The sequence below is a fragment of the Triticum dicoccoides genome, chromosome 7A, assembly GCF_002162155.2.
Source record: "Triticum dicoccoides isolate Atlit2015 ecotype Zavitan chromosome 7A, WEW_v2.0, whole genome shotgun sequence".
Classification (NCBI taxonomy): domain Eukaryota; kingdom Viridiplantae; phylum Streptophyta; class Magnoliopsida; order Poales; family Poaceae; genus Triticum; species Triticum dicoccoides.
This window is the reverse complement of record NC_041392.1, coordinates 422489231-422497809: the sequence shown is the minus strand read 5'-3', so window position 1 is coordinate 422497809 and position 8579 is coordinate 422489231.

The following is an 8579-nucleotide window of genomic DNA, read 5'->3' as shown; positions in this document are numbered from 1 at the left end:
GGGACCAGCTTCCGGGCGCTCCTGATGTGGCTGCTCTGCTCCTACACAAGTCAACAAGCAAGATATCAACAAAGGAAAAAGCACTCATGCGCGCCCGACAACAGAAAGCTAACTATGAACTTACGCTGGGGGCTGCGCTGGGGGCTGCTTTGAGGAATGATTGCCGGGTCCGTCAAGGTGGTCTCGGACCCACCTCCTGCTGACACGGTGGGATCATCCTCGATGACAATCACCGCGGCCTTGGCCCTCTTCGCCGCTCTCTGGGCCAGTGTCCTGAAAAGAAAGGAGTCCAGAATGAAGCAAGTCAGATACAAGATAAAAACAGCAAGATTGAAGAACTACAAGAGCACCAAGGAGACTTACTCTTCTTCCTCCTCGTTGGAGCTGAGCGCGGAAAGATCGAAGTCCGGCTCCCCTCTGGTACGGCGAGGCGGAGGATTAGGATCCCTTGCCCGCTTGGCGGGGGCGATGGCGGTGGCCCGGGAAGATCCCACTCCAGTTGGCGCTGCTGTGTGAGGCACTCCCGCGGCAACATTGCTTGCCGCGGTAGAGCGTGTCGCACGGCTTGGCGGCTGTTGAGCCGGCTGCCGCCCCGCTACGTTCGCGGCCCTGCGAAGACGCCTTCTTGGCGGGGCCGGGGGCTCCGCCTGCGGCAAGCCTTCTGAAGGCTCGGGCTCTTCCTCGCCGGCCTCGCTCGGCTCGGCTTCAGAACCGGCAGGCTCTTCCTCGCCAATGAACTCCGCGTTCTCGGCAAGGTTTGCCGCTTCTGCCGCCTCCGCCTCCTCCATAGTGAACCCGAACATGCCTACGGCAGCTGCGGCCGCAACCTCTTCCGCCCTAGTGGCGATGCGCTGCAGCTCCTCATCGGTGGTGTCACGGGTGAGGCTCTTCTGCTCGTCAGCATGGACCGGCACTTCTTCCAAATTTTCGAAGAACGCTTGCACGACGTCATCCGCAGGCTCTTGCCAAGTTGGAACGATTCCATGTGAATCGCACAACGGCATCATGGCGCGGATCTGGTCAAGCGAAGAATTGTTGCACAATGGAACTACGCCCCTCGGCGGCATGAATGGGTGCTGGGGGTCGCGTTTGAACAACTCCAGAAGCATTGCATCCAGCTCCAAGACGGTGAAGTTGTAGTTGAGGCCCGGCCGCAGCCTCATGATGTCCGCCGAGTTCTTGAATTCCCAGGCGGGCCTCCCCCTCTCCTGCAGGGGGGCGATGCGGCGGCGGAGGAAATCTGCGCCTACAGCGCCTATAGTGAGCCCGGCAAGCCTGAGGCGAAGGATCCTAGTGATGGCAATGTTCAGCCTCTCGTCTTCCGGGGCCACGTTGCTCCAGTCATTGCCGCGCACTATTGGAGCTTGGCGCACGGCGGTGAAGGGCTGCGGATTCTCCTCGACAATCCAGCACCACTCCGCTCTCCACTCATCCCACTTGCTGCGGAGCTCACCCTCCAAGTACACCTCCTTCTTGCCGACTCTCGAGATCCAGGCGATCCCTCCGGCAAGCGGCTCTCCTCTCTCTACCCGAGGTATGAAGAAGTGGCGGAAACGGGCAACACTAGGGTGGACTCCGACAAAGTTTTCACACAAATGTGCGAAAAATGCCATGGTTAGAACGGCGTTGGGGGTGAAGTCAAGGAGGCGGAAGCCGTATGTGTTCATGATATCGCAGAAGAACTCCGAGAAGGGCGGGCAGAGCCCGCAATAGAAGAATAGCGCGAAGACTGGGTACCCGTTTGGAGCCAGCTCCAAGGCAGCGGCCGGGAGTACCCTCATGCGCGGATGCGCATGCGTCTCCGTCGCCCAAAAGAGGTAGAAGTACTCCCTCAGCTCCTGCACGCCGAGCTGGGGGGAGAAGATCGCCCGCTCCTTCCGCAGCGCCGCGAGCCGCTGTGCCTCGGCCGACTTCACGCCCTTTCCCTTGTCGGCTTTCGGAGCCATGGCGGAGGTGGTGGGGGAGGTCGACGGCGTGGTGATGCTGGTGGCAATGGGGGGCGGAGCGCTGCTCTCTCGTCTTCGAGAAGAAGGGGGGGAGCGGCGGAGGTTTGTGAAGATGGAGTATTAGCAACCAACGAGGGGGAACGAACTGCCCCTGTTTCCTCTGCTTATAAAGAGGGACGGGGCGGACGTTTCTCCCTTCCGAATAAAGAACCACCCACGATCTCTCCCACGACGCCGCATTCAACGCGTGCCGTTAGGGGAGAGCGCGGTGGATACGGAGCAGGATTCGGCGTGGCCTAGTCCGCGTGTGCCCGTGCCCTGTCTTGGGCCTGGCCCAACAGCGCTCGGCACCGTGTCTGGCCCAGGCCCGGGGGCTCCTGTCGGTGTACTAGAATAGGGGTACTCTAGTACCCCGAACTTGTGCACGGGCAGTTGCAGCACCCCGCGGCAAGGCTTGCCGGGCAAGCGCCAAGATCCTCCGTGGTTCCCTTGAAGCCATTCAAGAACAAAGTATTTAAGCTCAGGAGACAAGGCCCCGGCAAGAGGAGCTTGCCCGGAAGGCCAACCAAGGCACTTCAAGGAACTTGCCGCGATGCGCCACGCGCTCCGGCAAGGCAACAAGGCCCCGGCAAGAGGAGCTTGCCGGGAAGACCAACCAAGGTACATCGAGGCCCGGTGAGCGACAAGCTTCCAGGCCCGACAAGATAACAACAGCGGCAAGGCGCTTGCCGCGGCAGGCGGCCACTCTGTGCCCACGCTCCAGCGCATCCACCAACGTGTCGCTCTGGGGGCCTCTCCAGGCGCGCGTGGCGGAAGGCTGTGCAGCCAGCGGTGCGCAGTGGCATGCGAAGCTGACAAGATCGCCATCGTGGCGAACGGTGGCGCCCCTAATGGTCCTTTTCTGCACTGTTTGGGCGACCCAGACGGGCATTTAATGCCCTTGTCCCCTTCCGTCAGGGTTAGGTAGGGTGCATTGTACAAGTAACTGTACCAACCACCTCACTTTTTACATGTGTACCCTTCTCTGCGTTGCCACCTGTCGGTGACCCCTTTAGCGTATAAAAGGAGGCCCATGCGCAACATAGAGGGGGTTCCGCGAGGGTTCGGTTCGACTCATTGGTGAGCCAGAAAACACTACGCTCTCTCTCTAGAGCAAGAACATAATACAACCAGACAAGCAGCAGTAGGAGTGTTATCTCTCCGGAGAGCTCCGAAGCTGGGTAAACTGCTCGTGCGCTTCGCCTCGATCTGCTCTTCGTGCGACCTCCGCCCCCCGCCAAACCGAAAGGGGCCCGGTCCGCCGGCCCCATAGGTGTTCGTGGATCAGTTTCCCCGACATATAACTACCACATTTAAGCCTAACCCACTTCCTATGCATAGGGATTTTGTGAGCAAACAACTTACGGGAACAAGAATCAACTTGCATAGGAAGGTAAAACAAGCAAATCTTCAAGATTTTCAACACATACAGCGGAAACTTGATATTATTGCAATTCATACAAGCATATGTTCCTCCCTCATAATAATTACATGTAGGATCATAAGCAAATTCAACAATGTAGCTATCACAAAACATATTCTTAACATGATCCACATGTATGCAAAGTTGACACTCTTCCAAAATAGCGGGATTAACATTAACTAAAGTCATGACCTCTCCAAACCCACTTTCATAATTATCACAATAAGATCCAACACCCTCCAAAATAGTGGGATCGTTACTTCCTAAGGTTGACACTCTTCCAAACCCACTTTCATTAATATAATCATCATAAATAGGAAGCATTCTATCATCATAATAGATTTTCTCATCAAAACTTGGGAGACAAAAAATATCATCTGCATCAAACATAGCTTCCCCAATCTTGTGGCTTTGCATATCATTAGCATCATGGATATTCAAGGAATTCATACTAACAACATTGCAATCATGCTCATCATTCAAACATTTAGAGCCAAACATTGTAATGCATTCTTTTTCTAACACTTTGGCACAATTATCGGAATCCTTATATTCACGAAAGACAGTAAAAAGATGAAGCATATGAGGCAACCTTATTTCCATTTTTTTGTAGTTTTCTTTTATAGACTAAACTAGTGATAAAACAAGAAACTAGAAGATTCGATTGCAAGATCTAAAGATATACCTTCAAGCGCTAACCCCCCCGGCAACGGCGCCAGAAAAGAGCTTGATGTCTACTACACGACCTTCATGTAGACATTGTTGGGCCTCCAAGTGCAGAGGTTTGTAAGACAGTAGAAAATTTCCCTCAACTGGATGACCTAAGGTTTATCAATCCGTGGGAGGCATAGGATGAAGATGGTCTCTCAAACAACCCTGCAAGCAAATAGCAAAGAGTCTCTTGTGTCCCCAACACACCCGATACAACGGTAAATTGTATATGTGCACTAGTTCGGCGAAGAAATGGTAATACAAGTGCAATATGGATGGTAGATATAGGTTTTTGTCATCTGAAAATATAAAAACAGCAAGGTAACTAATGATAAAAGAGAGAACAAACGGTACTGCAATGCTAGGAAACAAGGCCTAGGGTTCATACTTTCACTAGTGCAAGTTCTCTCAACAATAATAACATAATTGGATCATATAACTATCCCTCAACATGCAGCAAAGAGTCACTCCAAAGTCACTAATAGCGGAGAACAAACAAAGAGATTATTGTAGGGTACGAAACCACCACAAAATTATCCTTTCTGATCAATCTATTCAAGAGTTCGTAGTAAAATAACATGAAGCTATTCTTTCCGTTCGATCTATCATAGAGTTCGTACTGGAATAACACATTAAGACACAAATCAACCAAAACCCTAATGTCACCTAGATACTCCAATGTCACCTCAATTATCCGTGGGTATGATTATACGATATGCATCACACAATCTCAGGTTCATCTATTCAACGAACACAAACAACTTCAAAGAGTGCCCCAAAGTTTCTACCGGAGAGTCAAGACGAAAACGTGTGCCAACCCCTATGCATAAGTTCACGAGGTCACGGAACTCGCAAGTTGATCACCAAAACATACATCAAGTGGATCACGTCATATCCCATTGTCACCACAGATAAGCACATGCAATACACACATCAAGTGTTCTCAAATCCTTAAAGACTCAATCCGATAAGATAATTTCAAAGTGAAAACTCAATCCAGTACAAAAGAGTAGAGGGCGAGAAACATCATAAGATCCAACTATAGTAGCAAAGCTCGCGGTACATCAAGATCATGCCAAATCAAGAACAGGAGAGAGAGAGAGAGATCAAACACATAGCTACTGGTACATACTCTCAGACCCTAGGGTGAACTACTCCCTACTCGTCATGGAGAGCGCCGGGATGATGAAGATGGCCACCGGAGAGGGATTACCCCCCCCCCCCCTCCGGCAGGGTGCTGGAACGGCTCTAGATTGGTTTTCGGTGGCTACGAAGGCTTGCAGCAGCGGAACTCCTGATCTAGGTTATGTTCTGGAAGTTTGGGTATATATAAGAGGTGTTGGCGTCATGAACAAGTCAGGGGGGTCTCCGAGGCGGCCACAAGGTAGGGGGCGCGCCCAAGGGGGTACGGTGCGGACCCCACCCTCGTGGGTGCCTCGGGACTCTTTTGGCCAATCTATGATACTCCGTGGGCTTCTTCTGGTCCAAAAATAATCTCCGTGAAATTTCAGGTCAATTGGACTCCGTTTGGTTTTCCTTTTCTGTGATACTCAAAAACAAGGAAAACAGAAACTGGCACTGGGCTCTAGGTTAATAGGTTTGTCCCAAAAATCATATAAAATAGCATATAAATGCATATAAAACATCCTAGATGGATAATATAATAGCATGGAACAATCAAAAATTATAGATACATTGGAGACGTATCACCCCTATACTTGTGGGTCATCAAGGCTATTTTCTGGCATTGTTGCCAGGGAGTGAAGCGCCTTTGGTAAGTGGAATTTGGTAAGGAAACATTTATATAGTGTGCTGAAATTTATTGTCACTTGTTACTATGGAAAACAATCCTTTGAGGGGTTTGTTCGGTGTATCTTCACCTCGACTGGAACCACAATTAGCTACCCCTCAACCTACTGCACCTACTAAAAATAGCGAATATGAAATTCCTTCAGGTATGGTAGAACAACTGCTAGCTAATCCTTGTGTAGGAGATGGAACCGAACATCCTGATATGCACTTGATATATGTACAACAAATTTGTGGATTGTTCAAGCTTGCAGGTTTACCCGGGGATGAAGTTATGAAAAAGGTTTTCCCTTTATCTTTGAAGGGAAAAGCATTGGCATGGTATAGGCTAAGTGATGATGTTGGATCTTGGAATTGGAATTGATTGAAATTGGAGTTCCATCAAAAAAATTATCCTATGCATCTAGTTCATCGTGATCGGAATTATATATAATTTTTGTCATCGTGAAGGAGAAAGTATCGCTCTAGCTTGGGGGAGCCTGAAGTCAATGTTACATTCATGACCCAATCGTGAGCTCTCAACACAAATTATTATCCAGAACTTTTATGCTCGACTTTCTCGTAATGATCAAACCATGCTCGATACTTCTTGTGTTGGTTCTTTTATGAACAAGACTATTGAATTCCAGTGGGATATCTTGGAAAGAATAAAATGCAACTCTGAAGATTGGGAACTCGATGAAGGTAAAGATTCATGTATTAAACTTAAGCATGATTGTGTTAAATCTTTTATGGATGCCGATGCTTTTCACAAGTTTAGCACTAAATATGGACTTAACTCTGAGATAGTAGCCTCCTTTTGTGAATCATTTGCTACCCATGTTGATCTCCCTAAAGAGAAATGGTTTAAATATCACCCACCTGTTAAATAATAAATCAAAGAAGTGGTACCAGTTAAAGAAGAAACTATACTTTACAATGTTGATCCAGTTGTTCCTTCTACTTATATTGAGAAACCACCTTTCTCTGTTAGGATAAAGGAACATGCTAAAGTTTCAAATGTGGTTAACAAGAGTTACATTAGAACACCTAAACCTGATGAACAAATTAAAGTGGAACCTAGTATTGCTATCGTTAAAGATATCTTGGAAGAAAATGTAGATGGGCATGTTATTTACTTATATGAAGAAGCTGCTACAATTACCAAACCTGATAAAAAGGATGAACATAGACCTGTTGTTGGCATGCCTGTTGTCTTAGTTAAAATAGGAGATCACTTTTATCATGGTTTACGTTACATAAGTGCTAGCATGAGTGCTATTCCTTACACCTTATATCAAGAAATTATGAATGACATAGCACCCGCAGAGAAAGAAGGCATATATATTACTATTAAACTTGTTAATAGAGACACTATATCACCAATTGGGATTGTTAGATATGTTTAAGTGTTGTGTGGGAAAATAAAATACCCTACTGATTTTATTGTTCTTGGTTCCCCACAAGATGACTTTTGTCCCATTATCTTTGGTAAACCTTTCTTGAACACCGTTAATGCTAGAATAGACTATGAGAAACAAACTGTCGGTGTTAGTTTTGGTGATGAATCTCATGACTTTAATTTTTCCAAGTTTAGTAGAAAGCTTCATGAAAAAGAATTTCCTTGTGAGGATGAAATAATTGGTCTTGCTTCTATTGCTGTACCGCCTACTGATATCCTTTAGAACAATATCTGCTAGACCATGAAAATGATTTACATATGCATGAAAGAAATGAAATAGATAAGATTTTCTTTGAACAACGTCCTCTGCTTAAACACAACTTGCCTATTGAAACTCCAGGAGGTCCTCCTCCACCTAAAGGTGATCCTGTGTTTGAATTAAAACAATTGCCAGACAATTTGAAATATGCTTATCTTGATGAAAATAAGATATATCCTGTTATTATTAGTCCCAACCTTTTAGAACATGAAGAAGAAAGATTATTGAAAGTTCTAAGGAAGCACTGAGATGCTATTGGATATACTCTTGATGATTTAAAGGGCATTAGTCCCACTCTATGTCAGCAAAAAAATTAATATGAAACCTGATGCTAAGCCCGTTGTTGGCCACCAACGTCGGTTAAATCCGAAAATGCAGGAAGTGGTAAGAACGGAAATCTTAAAACTTCTGGAAGCAACTATAATCTATCCTATAGCTGATAGTAGATGGGTAAGTCATGTTCATTGCGTCCCTAAGAAAGGAGGTGTAACTGTTGTTCCTAATGATAAGAATGAACTTATCCCACAAAGAATTGTTACAGGCTATAGAATGGTGGTTGATTTTAGAAAATTAAAAAAAGCAACTAGAAAAGATCATTACCCTCTACCTTTTATTGATCAAATGCTTGAAACATTATCTAAGCACACACATTTTTGTTTCCTTGATGGATATTCTAGTTTGTCACAAATAACTATTTCTCAACCTGATCAAGAAAAGACCACTTTTACTTGTCCGTTTGGAACCTATGCTTATAGATGTATGCCTTTCAGTTTGTGTAATGCACCTGCTACCTTTCAAAGATGTATGACTGCTATATTCTTTGATTGTGAAAAGATTGTTGAGGTTTTCATGGATGACTTCTTTGTTTATGGGAAGTCTTTTGATGATTGTTGAAGCAATCTTGATCGAGTTTTGCAGAGATGTGAACAAACAAATCTTGTCTTGAATTGG